Source organism: Hylaeus volcanicus, chromosome 8, assembly GCF_026283585.1.
Source record: "Hylaeus volcanicus isolate JK05 chromosome 8, UHH_iyHylVolc1.0_haploid, whole genome shotgun sequence".
Lineage (NCBI taxonomy): Eukaryota > Metazoa > Arthropoda > Insecta > Hymenoptera > Colletidae > Hylaeus > Hylaeus volcanicus.
Genome location: NC_071983.1, coordinates 12517299 through 12541493, shown reverse-complemented (window position 1 = coordinate 12541493; position 24195 = coordinate 12517299). Strand labels below are relative to the sequence as shown.

General features: G+C 36.9%; 1 protein-coding gene across 1 annotated transcript in view; it reads right to left on the bottom strand.

Moving 5' to 3' along the window:
* Positions 1–8710, bottom strand: part of LOC128881014 (mucin-2-like) — a 32020-nt gene extending 23310 nt beyond the window's left edge. The window contains 1 exon segment of the mRNA XM_054131651.1: positions 8038–8710. The gene's annotated coding sequence lies outside the window, so the exon portion shown is untranslated.
* Between the last annotated feature and the right edge of the window lie 15485 nt (positions 8711–24195).

Genomic DNA, 24195 nt, shown 5'->3' with positions numbered 1-24195 from the left:
GCCACTAGGTTTCCTTTAGGTTTCATTTCTTTGGAACTCGAAGTGCCGATAAAATGATTGTCAGTGCAGTAAAGGTCAGTAAAAGGTGCAGTAAAATCTCAAATTAGAGATCTCATTTTCGAAGTAAATCTAAGCTTGGCATTCGTGACAATAAAATGCTAAGAAAGCATCTCGAGTAGCTGACAGATGCCAGAAAAAAAGGCCTCGAGTGCAAAGGGTTAAATATATTTACTTTCGTAAAATGAAACAAAATTTGACTGTCCGTGCCGCATCAGAAAGACCCCTTAATATACAGGGTGTTCAGGCTATTACTAGCCAGCGTTTTTCTCGTAAGTGGTACACATGGCAAAAAACTGAAAAAGGAAAAAGTGATACTGTTTTTTATGTGCAATGTAACCAGGTAGATAAATCTTTCGTATTGTAATGCATTGTAATGTGAATGTTGGACGAATGTTAATATTTAAAACCACTAGGTATGTTTATACGTTTTATAGTTGTCAGTTATGTTTGATTAATTATGTTAATTGATTGATTAGTCATTCATTTTGTATTTTGTATCGCGATTTGATTTTGTCTGTGGTATGTTGTCGGTTGTCTTTGAATTTTGACAGTTTTACGCCGAACCTCGAAATAGATATCCTTACAGTATTTATACCCTTTTCTGAGAAATGAAGGTGACCTTCAGGTTTTTAAATGAAATGGTATATATTTTTTATACAAAAATATGGTAGAGTATCGAATTCTAAATAAAAAAGTATTCACCTTTATTAGTCCTAAACCTCATAGGTAACGAGTAATTTCAGTTTATTACTTGAAAATTTGCTTAACGTAATATCAAGATGGAGATTCAACCTTGCCACAAATTTCCGCAGGAAAGGGATGTGTACAGGCATGGAGTTCCTGATGAAGTGCTACGTGACAGGGATGATGTTTTTCTTTACGAAGAATTCGTAGTACAGTTGTTTGAATCTCCATCTTGACGTTACGTTAAGAACATTTTCAAGTAATAAACTGAAATTACTCGTTACTTATTAGGTTTAAGGCTAATAAAGGTGAACACTTTTTTATTTAGAATCCGATACTCTACCATATTTTTCTACAAAAAATATACCATTTCATTTAAAAAACTGAAGGTTACCTTCATTTCTTCGAAAATAGTACAAATATGAAAGATCTATATACCTGGTTACATTGCACACAAAAAACATATAAATTTTTCCTCTTTCATTTTTATGTCATACGTACCAATTACGAGAGAAACGCTGGCTAGTAATAGCCTGAACAGCCTGTAAATAAAGAAAGAAAAAAACGTTTTAAACTAGCCCGCATAAATCCCTTGGCCTGAAGCGTGCAAATCGATCGTCTTCGATCCGGCAGCCCACCGTTGTCGACGTCGTTGACCAACACGGTCGAGCAGGGCATTTTCCAAGTCTCGTCCACGGTAACGTGTCCTTACCCCGCGGTAATCGTATCCTCGGCGGCTCGCAATTAAAGGGATACTTGCAAATTGCACGTGCAAGCCGTCTCAGCTCGGTCCAGCTAACTCCGTCTCCCTCGTTTTTTTTTATTATCTCCCTTGCCAACGACCGCGATCCAACGTGCAACGTTAACCGTAGATTTATCATACATCGCATGCGGGCTCGGTTCCACCGAGGTTCAAGGCCCCCCGATGCTCGTGCATCACGCTCGAGAAAATGAGAAATCCCATAGGGGACTCGACGTCGACGCAAATAGAGCGTAATTACCAACCGGTGAATCAATAAGGGGAGACTCTGGGTCCGCGTAAGTGGGCCTTGTTTGGCGCTATTAATAACGGGGCCTGGTCGAGATAGATCGCCGGGCCCCGATTATATACGCGAGAAAAGAATGTCTGCTGCGGTTTCGGCGCGGTAGGAAATTGAATTTTCCATCTTCGAGCGTTGTTCCGAACGTTATTAGGCCATAGAAAAATGTGCGATGAATCGTGATTGATGCCCAAAGGGGGGCACGGTCTCCCGACTATTTATCACAGGCCCATCAATGTCGAATTAATGTATAGCGTGTTCCATCTAACACTATACGTGATACATTTACCTATAAGAAAAATGTATAATGTTTGGTTAATTACATTTGTCGATCAGCATGGATAATCATGCCTGTTTGTCGCAAAATTTTATATTTGAGCACTTAATCTTCGCAAGTGTCTCTGCAAATAGTTTATATCGAACGTACATAAGGCAACGATACATTTTTTATTGAAAGAAAGATGTGGTTGTGTATTTTGATTCGAATACATATGTACCGTCTTCGACCAGTTTCGAAGATGACGTAGGTAAAATAGTATTTATGAATTTTGTAGCTATGTGATGCTTCAATTTCGATTCTTGGATTTTTATTCCTTTCGTAGAATTAATATTAAAATAATGCGTGCTTCGTGTGACTATGTAATGCACAACTAGAACGGTCTATATAATTTGAAAAAGTGACAAGTCAGTAAAACAAAGTAAAAAGAAATATTTAAAATAGTTCGGGAACCTTGCGTTTCGAATTCATTCTTTTTGCGTTCTGTGTATAATTTCTTATACGCATTCTATATTTGGTATTTTACAATTATTTCAGTTCATAGACACGAAAATCATGTAGAGTACAATATCATGTATTTAAATCAACGATTAAAATATTCCTGAATAAGACTCGCAATTAGTCGAACCATTGGTATTTCTTGACAATGAAAATTCTTACCAAAATTTGGTGGTATTTTTAACCGCTGAAAGACGCGCGTGTATTTAGATGTCCCAAATATTAAAAAGCGAAAAAAAGTAAAAAGAGACATCTATGATACTATTTATTTTCTAACCATGTTTTTTGAATGTAACTTTACCTACTGGTTCTAATTTAGATTCAAGTTTGGAACAGGTTTAACAGCGCGAGTGAAGTTATCGAACGATTAATTTGATCGCATTAGATGGCAATTACTAGCTAGGTGAGAGGAACGAGAAAAATGATGGCGTTATAACGAGGATCGTTGGATGGAACGATAATCACGCTCGGTGAGAGTAATAACGATATAATCGTGTCACCGCGTGGTTTTGTCCAACAAGGCGAAGAATCGTATAATAATAACCCGACTCAATGCGAGATTTTTCTTTTCCCGTGGAAAATCGCCGAGTTTTTCCGTCGAATTCTGGAATCCGTCAAGGTTCTGCCTCAATTAAACCGGATCTTTCATGTCTCGTCAATAACGGAGAGTTTTCCGTGATAGATTTCTCTATAACGAGATATCGTTATTCTTTTGTTCACTTTGCATTTTTTCTGCGTGTCACACCTGCGTCAGTATCCACGTGCATAGAAAACGAAGCAGCAGAAAAGAGTTGCAAGGTCATAGAACGATTCGTTAACGAAGTGGCATAGGCTAAAGTGTGACTTACGGATGTCTGCACATTTATGGATAACCATGCCTATCTATTACGAAACTTTATATTTGTGTATTTAAACTCTCCGAGCATAAAATATTTTCAAATCAGTCGGTTGGGTTTTTTACAGATAAAACTGTTAATCAAATCTTACGATTAGTAATTTAACAAAAAATGTTGTATTAAGGGGAAAGACATGATTGTGTAATTTGATTTAAATGTGTATTGCCTTGAATCAATTCCAAAATTTATACGAGTAAAATAATATCTGAGTAGCTATAAGGTGCTTCGATTCGGATCACTTTAGTTTTTTCTTGTGTTATATTATTTTGACACCAGTAAACAACAATTGATAAATTCTTCGATGAAATACAGCACAGTATTCAGATTTCTTGTGTCTTTTATTTTGAATAATAAAAATAAAAAGACAATGTTTTTGTCTAAATAAAATTGTCTGAATATGTTCATTACTCCATGCTTTATAGATTGCTATATTTTAGTGTGATTTCTAACCACAAAGAATGACCAAAAATCACGATTTTCGTAACTGATTTGATAGCTCTCCCTTAGGGTTGTGTGAATTTTTTATTGTTTCAATTAACAACTGATTAGAATAATTGTAGATAAATGGATATAGAGAAGAATGATAAATTTTTATATCTAATAAATATCAATTAATTAAATAAATTCGTAGTAGGAAGTCATTCTATCCGAAGAAAAGAAATATACCTATCGAAGAAGAGAAAATAAATCCTGGTAAATAACTCAGCATTTGCCTTGATAAATTTGAAATCGTTCGGAGAAGAGAATAATTTTCAAAGATAAATGATTGGTGTCAAAAATGTCTCACAACTTCAAGGCATAAATTCTATTTTACCGTGTGGTTCGTTAGTTTCGCTGATAGTATTCTAAAATACGATTCTCGTAAAGATTATCTATAACTTTTCAGAGTACTTTGACCTAAAAGGCATCCGTGGATCGCGATTTTCGCCACGGACAATGATATAAATCTGTCAGCGTCAGAAAAACATCGGTCTTCGATCGACCTGGCCGCGAACTGCACGAACGGATGGAATGTCCTTCGAGGATTTCCAGTTTTTATCGCAAACACGGGAAGAATGGCTCGTTAAAGGAAGTGAAAAACCACCGTGTGCATCCGCGCCTTGTGCATAATGCATCTCACCCGATCCACGTTAGTCCGCATCTCGGTATTCCATTAAAAGTTACATGTGTATAATATTTTTGCATCGATTAATCAACGAAGCAACAGCGCCGACCATTATACGAGGTGCGACGAGGAAACACGTCTCTCTATTTCTTTTTTGGAAATCTTGAGGCTTTCAACGTTCGATCTCCCCTTGAAAAGTGTGCTTACCCAGCTGAAGAATAATGATTAAAGAATGATAGCTGAAGAATAATGATGTAAGCTTTGTTGCATTTACGAGCAAAATACAGGGCTGGGTATAGTAATTGCGCCATTTCACAGAAATATAGTTTGTTAAATATGCGAATGCGTTGCAAATATGGTGACTATACTAAACTATTTTATTGTGAACTAGGTGTGCCCCTTATATACAACCCCTTTTCACCCCCTCGAGCGTTGAATTTTTTAAAATGCCGAAATCGGCGTTTGATTAATTCTATCAAAGAGCATTAAGACCAAGTATCAAGCAAATCCGACCACAAATAAGATATTCCTCATACAAACGTTGCAACCCCTTTTTACCCCATTAGGGGTTGAATTTCGAAATATCCTTTCTTATTTCTTGTATACATCATAAAGGAAACCTCTGTGAAAAATGTCAGCTTTCTAGGTTCAAGGGTTTAGCCTGGACGTTGATTGTAATCAGTCAGGGCTTCGTTCTTATATATATATATATATATATATATATATATAGATAGATAGATAGATAGATAGATAATTACATGTTAACATAGATAGTCGATGCTCATGTGAGAATTAAACAACAAAATTGGTATTTTCAAAGTGACGCAATTTCTATGACACGTCAGTACCAGAACGCATCGGTGCGTCCGTACTCGTCAAAGGGTTAAAACACAAAATCCTACAGACTCTTCTCGAAAACCAATTTCAACTTATTTTCGGTACTTTTTAATAATAACGTGTCAGTTTGTTTCCACGCGTCCCACTGCATTGGAATGTTCGTAATAAGAGGGTTATCAGTCGTTTCAATAAATGAATGAACGTGCAGCGAAACGAGCGTCCTAATCTTTCAACTGCAAGAGGATGAATCAGTAATTTCCGATTAGTATTCCGCGGTGTGTACTATCATGATTACTCTATCTCCAAAAATACTTTTAGACGGCCTTAAGAAAGGGCTCCATTTACGGTGGACGGAGATCGTGACGACGCAATGTCGAGGACAAGCCAGTTGCATCGCGTGTGGCTCCTGTATGAATCGATTCAATGCCGAGATCGGCGAATCGATTCGACCACCCGATCCGGAATGCCGATCCAAATACAGCTCCGCGATTTTCGGCGCGCTGTCGATGCGACACGAATCGACAATCGACCCGGGGGATTTTCGGCCGACGCACGTCCGTCATCGACACGCTGTAGCCTTTGTAAATCGTGTCTGTAACCCGGTAAAACAGTTACGTGACGCTGGCCTCTTCGGCTTGTGAAAAAAATCGTGTCAGTTTTAGAATCTGTTCGAATCGTACTAATCTTATATCGTCGCTATTACCATTCGAATGTCATTGTTCGAATATCGCTATTTGAATTTTATTGTTCGAATATTGCCATATCGTTATATATCGTTATTCAACTATTGATATTCTAATATCAAAAGTCGTGTAAATTTGATTTCTTCGAATTTGTTCTGCTGTCCAAATCAGTATGAGACGCATTATTTAATCGATTTTCATGTTATTTAAAGATACACAAAAGAGACACTAGGTGGTTAATTAATTAATTTTTACCTGTATGGTATGTAATGTTAGTTGTATACAGTTACTTACAAAGTTATCCTCCTTCCTCATATACAGGGTGTCCCGTATAAAGTGTTACAAGCTGTATGTTTCAGAGAATAATGAAGATATCGATTTCAGTTTTCGTACAACTAAATGAAACAGGAGGTTAATCTTTTGGCGCGCAATTCATCTTTGTAGAGTAACTGTTGGATAAAAAAAGGGGGGGAGTCCTTAAATTTGTTTTAATCCAAAGTGATGTTAATTTTGTATTGTTTGGATGACGCTTTTACAACTAAATAACACTTTCTTTATTACGCTTAGTTACAGAGTTATAACGAAAATGAAAAATGAGCTGTTCAAATGAAAGCAGACAAGTATCGTAAGCTATTTCGATTCTTTTGAAGTTACGCAAAAGACAAAGGTATGGAAATTGCTTCTATATCTAAGGAAAATATGAAAAAGTACATTCTGCTCGTGCATCGGTTATTTTATCCATGTTATCATCTGTTTGAGAGAATATTTGTAAAAAATTAAATAAGTGTTTGTAAGTCGAAGAGCATGATTTTGATCATACAACAAATTAACCCTGTTTTAATAGTTTTCTTTTGACACATTTTGTCTCCATTACTCCGTGACTATGTATAATTTAAAAAGACTGTTTAATCAAATGTTATTCAGTTTTACAGGAGCTATCCAAATAACAATAAATGAGCATCACGTACGATTTAAAAAATTCAGCGGGCCTCCTTTTCCTGCCGAACAGTTACTTCAACAAAATTTGTTGCGCATTAAAACATTAGTCCCCTTGTATCGTTTAACAGTAGTACAAATGAAATCGATATCTTTACTAATTTCTAAGAAAACAGTTTCGTATATCGGGAAAAATGTAAAATTGATTATTGGGCTGTCAATAATCCTAAACGAATTAAAAATGTACAAAGAGTAAATCGTAAACGTAAGTCAAATGGTAAATAGAAATATACATTTGCAGAATAGGACGAAACATCGTTCCATTTGTAAAATATTTTACTGTTTCAATTTTTTACAAATTATTTATCGGTACATATAAGCCAATGTACGAATAAGAGAATTGGAATATGTACATAAACCAACTCTCTTTGTCATCTGTGATTCCTGTATATGATATCCAAATATATTTCGCGGTGATGTATGCAAGGACTCCGTCGTATCTCGTTAATCGCACTAAATATTGACGTCACCGTTACACCGATTATTACGGCACGCGAAGAAAATACGAAACAAGTGAGTCAACGCGTGCCTCGAGTCCTCGAACCGACTCCAGTTATCTAATGTATCGTAATTAGAGAGTCAACAGCGCCCGTTCACAACCCTCCCCGAATCGTTTGCCCGCGGCAACCAAGTCTAAATCTATACTAATATCTTTTATATAGCCTCTCGTTAGGCGTTTATTTTCGTGGTCTAGGAAACGTTTCGCAATTGCCGGATAATTTTCGGCACGTTCACCCCGAAAAAGCGAGACAACGTATTTAGAATGCCCTTGTCCGCGAAGAAAACACTCGGAGAAGCACTGAAACGACAGCTCTGGGTCGTTCACTCGCGGCACAATATTTCTTTTTTTTTTTTTTTTTTTTTTTTTTAATAAAAATTTCTAACACTTAATAGAATTCGTTAATTTCGATGATTCGTCGAAAATATAAAATCGACGGTATCGATAGCGATCACCACTCACCTGCGCGTAGAGTTTGAATCGAAGAACTGGAAAATCTTCAGTTCGAATAGATCCTCATGTCGCGATTAGATCCGAATTCCAAGCACCAAGGCGATCCACGATCCTCCGCGAGCCGCAAGATCCTCGCAAGTGACGCGAGCCGAGGTGTTTTCAGGAACTATTCTGGAAATCGGTTGCCGATCGCGCCACGTTCTCGAGAGGGAGTAAGTCCTGAGGACGCGGATGGCTCCTACTTATAAAGACTTGGCCAAGTCTCTCCAATTGGCTTCCACGTGTGTGTTCAACGTCTACGTAAGTCTGGTACCCCCTGCACGTGCGTGCGTATGCGTGTCCGCGGGTACACAACAAGGAATCGTGGCTCCGTCCAGGTGGAAGGGGGCACAAACTGTGTCCCGGTCGTTACACGCTCGATGCTGTTACACATTACACCGAGCCAATGCTGAGTCGAGGAGCTGGTGCCGCTCCGGACCAAGCGCACCGATCGCATTTCTGCTGCCGCGGACACGATCTTCTTTCGATTGTCGAAACCTCTCGAGAAGCTTTTGCTATTTCACGGAATGCTGGCGACGGGAAACGTGAAGAGATTAAGACCTTGACTATGAGAATATTCTACCGGAATACATGTAGATACCGAGGACAGAGTTTGAATTTATGTACGAGTACTCGAATGTTATTATTGAACTGCTACTACTCGAAAAGTACTGTTCCACTACTACTATTTAAATGCAATTATTAGAATACCGTTACTCAAATTTTACTATTCGAATATTATTACTCAAAATGTGGACAAAATTTGAATTTATGTACAAAGTATTTGAATATTATTATTGAACTGCTACTATTCGAAAAGTACTGTTCCAATACTACTATTTAAATGCAGTGATTAGAATATCGTTACTCAAATTTTACTATTCGAATATTATTATTGAACTGCTAATATTCGAGAAGTACTGTTCGAATACTACTATATAAATGGAATGTTTAGAATACCTTTACTAAAATTTTACTATTCGAATATTATTACTCAAAATGTGGACAAAATTTGAATTTATGTATGAGTACTCGAATATTATTATCGAACTGCTACTACTCGAAAAGTACCGTTTCAATACTACTATTTAAATGCAACGATTAGAATACCTTTACTGTTGGTTCGGAGGGAGTCTCTAGGCGGTCATCTCTCATTAGTTAGACGTATGTAGCTTAAAAGTTCATTAGGAAATTTCTCGGAATTTTCAGGCTTATTAATTAAGTAGCAATTAAATTCCATCTACCTTCTCCTGTAAGTGTAACAGCTCAGATTAGAGCAATCAAGGGAAAATCAGAATAATAGAGTTTCAGGTTAAGTGTTCACGTTCCTACCTGGTCCAGACCAAGCGACACTTACGCACGAATAATTGTTATAAGGTCTGACAAATGAAGGAATCGACTTGGAAGACCTACAGCCAGTTACCTTGCCAAGAAGAACTCTTCCACCTCCCACTCGGCCAGGTACTCTGGATCCTCAGAATCCGACAACATTCAATGAAAGTAGCAATTATGCCGAGAGAGAAGGGGCTCTCGTTCCAGGAATTCTTTCCCTACGCTAAAACATCTTAAGTTGTTTAAGAGTATCGTTAATGTAACGAATTGTAAAAGTTACAAAATAAATTTTCCAATAATAAGATTCATTGTCAAGGACGTGGCATAAAATTAAATGTTGGATATAAATAAGTTCAATTAAAATGTAAATTCTTACCATCTATTGCAAAGGTAAGAGGTTTATTAATTGTATGTTAGAAACGAGAGGAAAACCAATATATCCAAACTGTCTTATACAAATTATAGACTTCAAATTTATTAATATTCGAAACACTGTAACCGTTACTTTAAATATAACAGATAATGTTAGTTTTTTGCATTTAAAAGTTCAGACGTGAAGACAATATGGTGCCCCTAGTGATTGAGTGTCTGAAAAGTTATACACAATACTGTATTAATTTTTCAAATATATGTTGGAATAACAGTCATGTTCTTTATTACACTATTGGATATATATTATCATCATATATGTATATCATCATACGAGGATGTTTGGAACACCTATTTCATTTAAATATAGAACATTATTATTATTATTGAAAGAAACAAATAATTGTATTTGTACACTACAGAATGCTTTATTTATCAAATTATAAAGTAGGCAAAAAGTGATACCCTCAATTTCCTGTTATCATTCAATGTGACGATTTTCTACAAATGTCCCACCAATACAATACACTATGTTTTTTGTTAGTTTAGCATAGCACTCTTCTCTACAAGCAATAATTACTTTATAGAAAGTCCAAGCTCCACAGCAAAAGCCAACACGTTGAGGAATGAACAAATGATTAATCTACTCGCGCGAAAAATTAAAACTTCCACCGATTGCCACAGACTTGAGAAGAATGAGATAAAAACTCTCAGGAACATCGTGAACCTGTCACTTCCGTTGTATCAAAACGATTCAAAGACTGCGCATACTTTAAACCAATCATGAGTCCCTGAAACGCTAACGGTATTCCGACGTCGCGTCGCAGAGAGAGGACGGATGCGAAGTTTTATAAAATCGATACTTCACGGCCACGACAGGCATAAATTTTGGACGTGGAATCGAAACGACACAGTTTCAACGAACGTCCCGTATCGTCCTATGAGTAATGCAGAAACGACGATCGACCCACGTATGTTAATCACCGTAGAATCCTATGGAACAGGTTTCATTACGCGCTGTTACGTTTATTACCATGAATCGAGATCCCTCGGTGATATCGCAATTAGTACGTTAAGTTCTGTTTCCTTACTCGAGGCCATTATCACGAAAGTGATCTTGAACCTATGTACGACTAACATCGTTGTACCTCGTAGTGAAAATATGTTCGTGATTCAGTTCAACAGGTACCGGTACTCTGACTCGCGTTCAGGAATTATCAGAGGTAGTTAATTGAAACGCTGAAATCCAATCAATGAGACCGCGAACCGAGGGAAAACCTGTCGTGTCCGTTCAATTTACTGTGTCAATTACAACCGCGAGTATTCTGGCCTATATTTTTCAGAATTCTAAATTCAATTTAGATAACCCTTTCAACGTAAATTAATTAGCGTAATGAGTTGCGCTGTTCTTGGCAATGCAGATCTAAGTTAAGTGTTTCTATCTTTTTTTTTTTGGAGCGATATGGGAAAAATAATTGGAATGAACGGTTGCTTCAAAAATGCCTTGTAATGATTTGAAACTTATTGTATAATCAAACATATGCTCAAACAAGCGAACTAATGGTATTCTAAATAATCTGTAAACGAATATTTAGAGTTTTCATCTTAAATAAAAGTATGAATGACAATCTATAATACGTAGTAAAATAGCAATAACATTTTAATATCGTAAGAATTTTTTGTGCGATTAAAGACTATCAAAATTTATTCTAATACTTGTCGCATGCTACACATTCTGGTGAAACTGAGACATGTTTGATGTTTTTAAACAAATCCGAAGACAGGTCGTTACTTGTTAAAATATAAAAATACAACGAGGGAGTGATTGTTCAGTTTTCGACGTTGTAATACTCGCATTCAGGACGGAGATCAGTTGCTCTGTGTATTCATTAATCACTCTTCAGGTGTCATTTGTGGGAAAATATAATGATGTATCTTCAAAACATCCTCATTCTTATCATTACAGGAATTAGCAGATATTATTAGCGGATACATATATCAAGGTTTGATGTGTCGACGACGATAAGCGAAGCAAAATAGACTCTGTTGTATATCTGAAGCGACGAGAAACAGAACATTTCCGATGGTTGCAAATCATCTCTGGAGACTCCCGACCTTGCTGCATCTGCGGCACGCACGACATTGTCTTCGTCCTCTTTTGAAGCATGCACGCTATACTTTTCCACGCGAATGGCCAGCGACTGGTTCCTCTATTAATATCTCAATCGACATACGATCTGAAAAAAAGTCATTCGAGAGAGAAAGAAAGAAGTCCAAATTTTGTTGAACATCGTTCCTGGAACCCTGGAAATCATTGTACGGAGCACAATTAGTATCTTACAGAATTAGTAGTTTCGCAGCATATTAGAGTATGCATCGATAAGAACTCTAAACTTTGATACGTTCCATAGCACGGATGGCTTCTTTTGTTTTAAGGATGTGTGGGAGGTACAATCAGTGACAAATGTACATGAAATTTTAATTAATAGAATGTCTTTGTAATTGCGTAAATCTGACGTATTTTTATCTTTCTTTTTAAATAGACAATTCTATATGTAGTAAGTATTATTTACGTATAGGATGTTTTGGCACTTAATCTACTAGTTGATAAATTTATAGATTATTCCTGCTATTTTTTTAATACTATTTCTCTATTTGAATTAACGTGATGTCATGCTTTCCGTTTAACTACGTGTAAATTTGTTATACATAGAAACTGTTATAACTTTTGAACGGCTTAGTAAAACGACTCTAAATTTTTGGAAAAACTTGTTAAAATAATCTATAATTTTGTTAATAAATACTCTTTTAATATATCTCCCAAACATTCTTAAATCAGACATATTAACAGCGGTGTTGCGGTGTTGACATATTAACACACCAGTTCCAAGTAGTACGTCGAGATATCGAACAGGTATCGATGTAAGTTGTCATTGGTATCAGGGAAATGCAATCGTATAGTAGCGGTAGAATTCAAGCGTAATGTATCAGTGGAACATGAACATGATTTACCTTACTTTATTACAGTTGTAAATGATTTGAATAATTTAGAACACATGTTTATGTAAATAATCATTCGAGTATCTTCAACTACTCTCCGGAGATTATATCTGTCCGATTATTAATTATATTTCCGAAAACCAATTTCCTATCTTTACACGAAATCTTTGCTATGACTAGATTCAAAACTTTCTTGCAAAGTAGTATGAATCATTGATTGCTTAAATAAGCAACTGATTTCCAAAAAGTATGTATAGTAATATATGTATACATATAGGGAAGTATCGAAAAACAATATTGAAAATAGCACAAAGAAGTACAAGAATATAATAACGTAAGAAAAGAAATATATTACAGTAGCAAAAACAGTATTATACGAAGATATATTTTTTAACATAGTCGAGTGTGCAATGAAATTAAATCGAGATGTAATCGAAGCTAATATTAATGTTCATAAAAATTGGGTCTAAAACGATGGGAAAAATTGATAAATAATGGTAGGATTTGTCTTGATAAATTTCAAATCATACGAAGACGTTTCTTACAATATTTTGATACAACAATATTAGCTCTGAGCATAAATCAATTGCATTAAAATACGTCTCAGTTTCATCGGAATTTATAGCATATAATAAATAGAGTAAATTTTGGTAGTCTTTAATCAAACAAAAAAACGACTTACAAGTTTAAGACCTAATTCATATATTATTTTCATAGAATTTCAGTGAAAACTAAATATTAATTTTACATATTATTCAATAGAAACCACGTCTTTGCGATATCAGTTCATCCTATCGAACTTACCTTCTAAAAAAAAAATGTCTCACCGGTTAAAGCAACAAACTCCTATTTTATTTTGTAGTCTGTTAGTTTCATTCGTAGTTCTCAAAGTGGAAACTCTAAATATTCGCTTCACAGACAATTCACCGGAAACGCACGTTCAGAACACATTCAGTTCGTTTCCCCAGACGTACATACTAGGTTGTCCCATAAGTTTCCAGGCATTTGATGCTTGAATTTTTGACATTAAAAATTCTTTATGACATTTGATCCAAATCGGAATTGAACAATTGGCAGAAAATGATTTATTGGTAGCAAGTGTCCGGGAACTCATGGGACAATCTAGTACGTCCCCTCATGTCTCTAATTGATACAAAAATTACAGCCTTTGAGATGGATCAACCTCGAACGTAGGTTCGTTGAACCTGTGAGCTTAGACAAAATTGCTAGGTGGAAAGGCGGAAGAGAAAAAAAAAACAGGAGGGCTGATCGTAATTTTCGGTAAAAAGGCACGCGCTCGTCGATGTCAGAGGTCGTCCATTATCAGCAATTATCAGCGATTGTTCTCGCGATGCTCGTTCCACACGGATTCCGGAATAACGATGCGACCCGTGGGAATTTCACCGCGCACGTTCGCTCTTTTTCTTCCTGCCGTCTAAGGATGCTCGTGGACAACGCCTTGTCGGTGGTAGAACGATAGAAGCGTTGAACTTGCTGACCAGAAGAACCTCGAGCAACAAGCATGTGGTGTAACTTATGCGGCTGCAGTCACTGGTAACAGTGCGATGCACAGAAAAGAAGCTCTACGAATAAACTGTGAATATAAAAAAGTTCCGTTTTATCATTCCATATAAGCTGATTTTTTTTTTAAATTCGCACTTTTACGCTTCTTAGAATTTCTAGCAAAAATCGTGTCTCGGTCGAAAGGTTAATGAACTTTCAATCGTACGCTCACAGTGTGCTAAATGTAGCGTATCGTAACAGCCAGCCTGGCCAATGTTGGAGTTCGAAAACAACGTTAAAAATACGTAATAATTCAATGAGCCTGCTGACCAAAAATCAAATGTTTGTCTCGCAAAGTGAAAAATCACGAAAGAAAGGGTTGAAATCTGATAAGATAAACGCTTCATGAACGATACGAGCTTTCTCGGCATTCGAATGCAAACGATCTCGGCCCGCTAATTGTGTGAACGGGTTAAAGCAACAAGCGGTTAACAAAGTGTCCGTAAACGTCAAAGTGCAAACACGAGTAGAAAAGCTTGGTAGTAGAATACGGTTGCAATGGGCAGACAGAGCCGCGGTGCATCACTATGCATACAGAAAATATACGATCGCGGTGAAAAAGAGTACAATGGACCGTATCTCAGGCCCCGGCGACCATAAATGTCCTAAAGGAAAAATCCCGTCCGGCTGTCCGGGCGATTATAGCCGTCGTTTTACGTTGGGCTCGCAGCGAGGGAGGAGGCGATTCACTCAACGGAAAAGTCCGTGAATTAACGAGCAACGGAATAAAGCGCGGAAGTACTGGTCTACGTTCCAGGCCCGATCCATGAATTATTCCACCGCGAGCGACTAACTCGATTCTCCTGTCTTTCAGATTTTTCAGAGGGAAACCGAAAGAACTCGTCGATAGGGCCGCAGCCTCCTTTTAGATGCAGTTTCGCTATGATTCCACGAAACTTGTCCTACGAACGTTAAAATAATTAATCGTCGACGCGTAAATCAATATCGCAGGTCTAGCAAACTTTTCCAGTGTTGGTTTTCATTATATCATACGGCATGCGTTATATGCATCAACGGTGTCAGTGTCTAAGCTGTAGCCTTAGAAAATGTCAGTTGAGTGACAAAACTTGTTAAAAAAGAACAATTTTATAATTAACAGGTATTCCGAAACAGCAATATTTCAAGAAACATTTCAGGTGATATATTTAAAAGTATTTACTGTCAATGTGACCAATAGTTTGTGAGATTTTGTGGCGACCAATTGAAAAAACTTGATGTTCCAGTGCAATGATTATTCAATGCAAATTTTAATATATAGCGTGTATCTAAAATATCTTCGTTGAGCTATTAATGATACGAAAATATTTTCCACGAGGAAAATGTTCGGTTTTGACGGGGATATACTATATGGTAGGCAAAAAATTATCTCACCATTTTCCGATTACCTCGTAAGAAATCAATTTGATAAAATCATACTCCAAAGTACACAGTCAAACATATTGTGCGTGTTTGAATTTGTATTTTCATCAGCTACAATATTATAATTATGAAGATACCTTATTCCGTTTAAAACACCATCAATGACTTTAAAATGTCATTTTTTTCTTGTGACGTATCATTAAATGTGTTTACTGATTCGGGATTTTTTTTATGTTTTGCACTGTCCTTCAGTTCTGTCACAATTTATTCTGACGATATTAAGTGTCTGATATAAATATTCCATACATTTAATCTAAAGCATGCACTTTATACAATATTTCTGTCGATCTTCATAAAAATGTATCGATCCACATAGAAAATAGAAGCATCCTCGAAACACGACTATTCTTAATAGTCACAATCGAATAAAACAAGAACTTTTAGAAACAAAGAAATTAGTATTTTTTTTTTAAATCTGATGTATAATACAATCGTAGCAATATTCGTCTCGTTTCTAAAAATTCTTGTTTTATTAAGAGAAGATTGTTAAGGAAAAAGATGTGTATTTTTATAATTATAAACTACCCCACAAACTCTTTATAATACTTATATATTCCACCTCTTTATAATATTAGTACGGATTAGTATAGATTAACCCTTTGCACTCGAGTACTTTTTTTCTGATATCTACTAGCAACTCGAGATGCTTTCTTACAGATTAGTATAGAATTAACCCTTTGCACTCGAGTACCTTTTTTTCTGATATCTACTAGCAACTCGAGATGCTTTCTTAGCATTTTATACCGTGACGATCGCAAACTAATTCGAGATTTGAGAATCAGATCACCTTTACTTCATCGACACTCATTTTATTTATGAAACTTCGAGTTTTAAAGAAACGAAACCTAAACAAACATTATTTGCTGGTTGATTTACCGCGTCAAACCTGATGACGATTATCGAGAATCACTTCTCGAGTGCAAAGGGTTAAATATCCTTAGAAAAAGTTCCGAAATATCAGTACCTTTTCTCAGTCTCAAATTATCGACTCCCTTAAAACATCATACGGTTGTATTTAATCGAAACGAAGTAAAAGAAAAGCTCGAATCTCGAGCTCTTCGTTTGCCTCGCACAGTTTGCTATCGAGTGCTCGCGAGATCCAACGAAAGTAAAACTCGCGGAGTACCGTCAGCGTATCTCGTCTTTCACGAAGAAGTCTCGCGACGGCAAATCGAGCAAATCGGGACAGAAGAGAAGCAACAGAGGCGCCAGGCGAGAAAGTGATCAAGTTGCACCTGTTACGACTTCTCCGCGGTGCATCGAACGAATAATGATGGGGAATAATAAAGATCGTCCATGGCCGGTTACTTTACGTCTTTTTTGTGCTGCCCTTCGCTACCGACGATAGGGAACTCGAGGGATAGAGAGAGAGACAGGACCCTTGAAGGGCTTCGAAACCGGGCCCAACCTATAAATAACCAGCAAGCATCTTTGCATCTCTTTGCGGTTCTTTTCTTTCTGTTCTTTTCTCATGCCTTCGCGCGCCTCCGACGCACACATTTTCGCGTTCAGGAACCCCGTAATTCAGGTTCCTTCGCACGTACGCGCGCGTACCTGTACAATCGGCGCAATTAATGCTCCAAGCCACAATGCTTGACTTCTCGTCTGCATTAGTCGCAACTATGATTTCGGTCTGTTTACGTCTGTCTGACTAGTGCGTTCGATCACGTGGAATCGCGAGCCATATCGGACTAGACAAGTCTTCGTCAACAATCGTACCAGCACCGTTTTGCTTGAATAAAAAAAAATGATGTTTCAAATTTGTGTGAATAATTATGCGAGCATCGTTTTATGAGGACAGTTTACTAATCGAACTTGCTGAAGCTAAAGATTCTTTCATTAGGAAGGTAAATAGAGCCCATAGATTGTTTACATGTACGAATAGAGATTAGGAAGAAGTATTTTTGCAAGAAATTTGTAAATCTGTCGAACGTTTGTTACTAACTATTGAAATATGTATATCAAAATTAAAATATCGTCTCATACTTGGTATGATCGATTGTATCGAATCGTATCTTTCGGTTTGTTTATTAAAAACGTTTTTGTTTTGTTTTTCCTATATGATTTGATTTGCTGCTCTTTACCTGACACGTTGTATTAATATAATAAAGAGAAGTCATCTCGAATAAATAATATTTAGTGTACAGTTTAATTAGTAACATAATCTAATACTAACAATAAACAGAGATTTTTCGATGCAATCCCGTTATTCATGCTATACATTGGAGAATGAGAGATGCATTCTAAAAATATTGACGAGCCATATTGAGCCAAGTATTTTCCTCCACTGTTATGCCTGTAAACAAACAAAAGCAACTTCGAAACTTCCTTAATTCCCTAAGACTGATCTTGCCTTATTTTTACGACATATGCCTTTGAGAAATGCCGCGGTGACTATCATGTAAAAGATTTGTTTGAAACTTTTTTTATGCGCGGATCTCGCGACGAGTAAATAAATTTCGGTAGAATCATTTATTAAGGTTGTATAGGAGGTACAATCCGACTTCGGTAATAGCGTGAATCTTGCGTATTTATATATATATTCTTTTTTTAATAAACGATTCTGTAAGTAGTAAATATTAAATACGTATGGGCTTTTTAGATACTTAATCTACTAGTTGATAAATTTATAGATGATTCTTGCTATTCTTTTAATACTATCTCTCTATGTACTTAAATTGAAGCGATAGCATGTTTACCATTGAACTATATCTAAATTTATTATACATAGAAACTGTTATAACTTTTGAACGGCTCAGTAAAGCGGCTACAAATATTTCGGGGTACCTTAGGAATCTTGTTAAAATAATCTAGAAGTTTTTAATAAATACTGACTAATTTAATGTATCTCCCAAACATCCTTAATGGGCATAAGATAATCGAAACAAATGCCACGGCGATTCCCGTATTCACTCGGCTGAAAGCCTTTCTTGACTGCGTTGTACCCGAATGAGTCCGAATCGAAAGCGTTTCTGGGTAACGCGAAAAAACGAACCGCTTGGTAGGTACCTTTAAGTGGCGGTTGCGCGTTCGAATTCATTACGAGGGTCGATTATTTATTAGCCCGGATCGCAGAGTGAAAAAGGTAGCGGGTTAATGCAAACTGCTGAGCAAGTTTTATCAATTTTCTTGAATTAGGGGGAACCACGAAATAACGTGCTCTTTAGGCGGTAATAACACACAAAGGAAGGATCAGTGAACGAATAATCGCCTCAGGATGTTTCTCCAAGGAGAATACCGTGACTGATAACTGCCCTCAGGAAAAAGCTTGAAAATATCAGCGTTGTATTTTTTCATAGATTAATTTCTGAAAACTATTTTTCATGCATTTTATTCTACAAAGTAAAAGTCTAACATGTCTGAACGATCGATAAGTGATCAATTTATTTTAAAATAGTTCCTGAGTAATTATCGTGCGTATCATTTGCATCGCGTGACCATATATATGCATATATTTATTTGTTACACTGCGTAGTCGATGCTAGACTAATGCGATGTCTGAAACATAAAAACCACGGAAGTTTTCAATCTGTATGAATCTGTATTTTTCTTTTTTTCTTTTTAAATGATTTTATAAAATAAGATCTTTAAAGAAAGCAATACATGACAAATCGATGGTCGACTGAATAGAAAATATTAAACACCAGAAAGGACGGTGACATTTTATGAGTAACAAGAAAACTGTTTAAAAAGTCGCGAATATCCTAGTGTGAGTGTTATAAAAACATGTTTTAAAAAAAACTATAAAATTTTTAAATGGAAATCTTCAATATTCATAAAATCATGGTCGATGCATTCCTAAAAATTACAATTTCGAGATAAACAGAATCATAGTCAGAACTCGAAATTCAACAAACTGTAACTTCATTACTCGGTTGATTTTTTGAATTTCAGTATAATGTTTTAAATACACGTTTGAAAGACTAAGTTTAAAAAAAATTAAATTTTTTGCTTTAACAAGTAGAAAATTCCTTACGACTTCGGTATATGTCCAAATTAATTTGATTAATTTAACATAATGTCCAATTGGCTTCGTTCTAGCTTTCCAGCAATACATTCCCTTCAAAAATTCGGAATGTCGATATCTTGACAACGTACGTAAACGCAGAAACGAGACTCGTGCCCAGAATATCAACGAACTAATCTCGAGCGACCAAAAACGGTCCGAAAGCACTTTCACTGCGCGGCGATCTGCTCGTGAATCAGCGGGAGATCAGTAATAATTTTCGTGGCTTCCTAATTTGCTACCTTAATGACCCGACATGATATGCAAATGGCAGACCGACCAATTCGGGCGTTACAGTTCCCCGAACTACACGGTCCCCCGATCAAGTGCAGGCCTGTGTTAGGTTTTTAGAGCGACTCAGAAAGATATGCGAACAACTTCTATTACTTTAATAAAAACTTCATGTATTCATGTTGGTTATTTGAAACTAGTGATGCGCACGAGACGAAACGAGACGAGACGAGACGAGATTTCTACGATCTCGATCTTGATCTCGAAAAATCTCGAAACATGCATATCGATCTCGAATTTTCGACAATTTAGGATATATGATTTCGATCTTGACGAGATTTTCACAAGATTGGCAATACAGTTCAAAATATGCCAATATCTGTTGTGTTATTAGGAACGATATACAAGTTTTCCAGTTCTTAGATTACGTGGATTAAGGATTACATTTCGTACAGAATGTGAGAACAGTACAAATAGGATAATTTCGTAATGCAAGAAAACAAAATGTCAGAAAATACGTACGTTGTAGTTTGATCTGTTATTTAAAAACACAAATTGTCGTGATAATTAACTAACATTTTTCAAATAAAAATGTATTAATGTTAATACGTAATTTATAAAAATGAATTTTTCTGAAAACTAATTGTAACCACGGCTCCTCGGTGTTGTCCCTGCTAATCTAGATCTAATCTCACTTTACACTTTGTTCTTTACACTTTACACTTTTTATATCTATAGATCTTATTACAAGTTCGCAGCCATTAGCTCGATATTCTTCGCGACGAATGATTGTTCGTCACAAATAATACCGATTACCAGGTCTCACCACGTGGAGGTTGCTGCGACTGGAGACCCGGAGATAAAAGGAATCAAAGTTCCTTCGATCTCCCTCTACATAGAGTATACATACATAGATGCATACCCTAAATAGAGTCGACGAGCTTAATACTAAGTACGAAACGATGAAAATCAAAGGAAAAGAAAATTCCCTTCGATTTCCAAAGTCCAAGTCCGACTCTGCCAAATAATTATTATTTGAACTAAATGGAAGCTAAATGGAAATCGCGACACGACGCGACCATGAAACTGGACTTACTGAGTCAGTTCCGTTTCCTCCTGTTGGATCTGGACTCGAGAGGAAGACGACCGACGCTTCCGAACCAGTCCTCTACACCCTGCACCCATCTGGGAGCCACGATAGGACCCGACTTGGACCCGTCTCACTGCGCTTTGGACTTACTGCACTACGCCGGGAGCCTGGACTACACCAGAAGGGATACAGGGAGCAGAGAACCGATCCGGAGGAGCCGATTGTCCTCCTCTCGAATACAGATCCACCAGGAGGACGGCAACCGACCTTTCTGTCCAGTTACACAGTTGGTCACTTCACTTATCACATGAAGTAATAGTGACCGAAGTGGAGAACGAAGTTGCGAGCCCAATATGGACCTACGAACAAAGCAAAATAATCGAACATATGATTAATAATTATTTGGCAGAGAACAGACACTCGTACACGCATGCCTTAAAACTAACTTAGGTACATGCCTTAAAACTAACCAAACCAAACTAAGCTACCTACAAGCAATATCAAGCTACGATAACTAAGGAAAACTACACTACGCAAAAATAGGAGGGACGGGAGACGCGGACGCGCGATCGCGAGATCCATAACGACTGAAGGATCATCGAAGAATGAGCTCTCACCCCTCGTGTACCTGTCGGTCGAGGGTCGCGGCTCGCGTGTACCTCGCGAAGTAGAGAAGGGGAAGGGCGAACAAAAACCGCGCAACGCTCAATTCGAAGGCTCGTTGAATCCTTCGAGAAAATAATTCGTGAAACATTAATATCACAGCGAAATCATATTCCCCGTTATTGTTTAAATAATAAGTCTTGTTAATAATGAATTTGTTATTAATTAATTTTAACTATTGTCAGAAGCTAATATTTAATTGGTCTAACCAATAGATATTAAAATATAGAAAAATACCTCACGATTACTTATTTAAATTTTATTCTCAAATTTCATGTAATCTAATACTTTAAGATGCAATTAATACGTACATCTCCGAATTAATTGAATATTTACAATGCAGTCGTGGAGATTATATACTGTTTTGTTGAAAGTTCGTTATTTAAATATCGAATATTTTACAACTATATGCTGATTTCACAATTACTTTAGTCTAATAACACCTACCACTGATAATAGAAAAATTATTAATTTACGAGGCAAGATGTAGGATGAATGTTCGCGTGGAAATGACTTCCCCTTGAAAGTCTCATGGTACTTTAGTGCGTTCATCTAAATATTGTAAATTCTGTGTATGCATGAGGTTGCCTCGAGGCAAACGATCACCATAACTTTTAATTAGGCGGTCAGCCGTCGAAGCTTGATAAGAAACCCCGTGAGTACGAAAACGTGCAAAAAGGAATTCGAGGAGGTACGTGAATCTAATTAAATGGGAGGTTCGCGATGCAAACGCGCCGCGATGAGTTTCGAACCCAAAAGTGTGCCTTGTTGTTTTAAAGGTTAAATCTCGATGCATTCGTTAGCTAACCGGCGAATTGTGCAAATAATGCGGGTCATCGAAGAACTTGAACGGTGAATGAGTTCGTATCGTTGTATATAAATACACAGACTGTACCCGTTAAGTTATGCCACCATAGTTTAGGTGTTTCCGAAAATGTTTTAGACAAAAGTTTATCAGTTCAAGGTACATGTTCGTATATTTTTAAATCTAGAGAAATGCATTTTAAGTATAAAAGTAACGGTCACCTTAATATTTTTAAATGGTACCGTGTATTTTGGACATCATACGGATCGTACCCATTTTCGGTTCTTACACTAATTCTGGGACACCCTGTATAATTCTATTTAAAAAAAACAGAGTCGGCATTCACATCTTCTCTACGCCCCTCGAAACCAAATAACTCTTGTTCGATACCTTTTTTCTATCGCTAAAAGTACGCGAATCAATCAGGTGGCCTGTTTTAAATGCCTCACCCTGTATAACGTCTCTGGTGCACGTCGTTTTAATTATCTTGTTCGGTAGCTAACCAGCGAATTGTGCAATTAAAGGGGGATGTGGGTCATTGGGGAACTTGAATCTCGGACGACGGTGCCGTATGAATGCAGCCATTCCAATTTCATGCACCGAACAAGGTGAGGAGATGCAAATTGTTTTGCCAATATTTCGCATTGATGTACACCGGACGGATGTCCACCTCTGCAAGATCCTGCGAGTTAACGGTTCTTTCGAGAGTATTTGGACGAGCACGCGAGAGAGGGATTGACGAAACGCGACTGCTCAAACATAAATAAACTTCACGCGTACGTGAAATTCGACTGCAGGTGCGTCGCCAACTGTGTCAAATTGTGTACAGTACTTTGAACGCTTCGGAACTTCCCATGATTCATCATTTGAAAAAATAAAATTCTCCTGTTTGGGATTTCCGGGGTGTTTTGCTAGCATTCATCGCTTGGAAATAATTTGCACGTTGGTGACAGAAACTTTGTAAATAATTGACGCGTTTGAAGTAGCAAGGGTACAAACTTGACGTAGGCATGTTTAAAGCAAAATGCGTTTGAAGCATAATTACGACAATTTTTACCACGCTTCTGTTAGTTTTGTTTCATTATTAATTGATAAGTTGACGATACAAACGAATGTCTCATAATACATAATACATAAAAGTACAAAGTCTCGAAACTTTTTCTCAATAACCACTGGTAGTTCTTTCTGCCGGCGCCGTCACCTTAAAGCTTGTGTCTTTCAAGTGTGCCCGTTATCACAGACTCGGTAAAAAGTTACTAAAATTCATTCACAGCAATGTAATTTACTTATTTCGTTGCTCCGATTACAGAGCACTATGAAAACATGATAAATACTGTATTATTTGAAGTATCTTGAAAGTTTATACAGAAGTGAACTAGAATTAGTAATTCTAGCTTTTAATTTGTTTCATTAAGTAAAATGTATCATATCTTACAGGGTGGTCAGACTTTAGGTGTCGTTTTAATTATCTTGTTATTTAAGGAATGTGTTAATATAATTCGTCTAATAAATCGTATCCCATGAAGAGCGTTGAACGGTATCTGCGCGGGAAATCTAAATGAAGCTCCGTGCCTACTAACGGGTCCCGAAGAAGGGAGAAAAAAAGGAACGCATGCGCGCAAGGACACGCGCGTTCACAATCACAAGTAC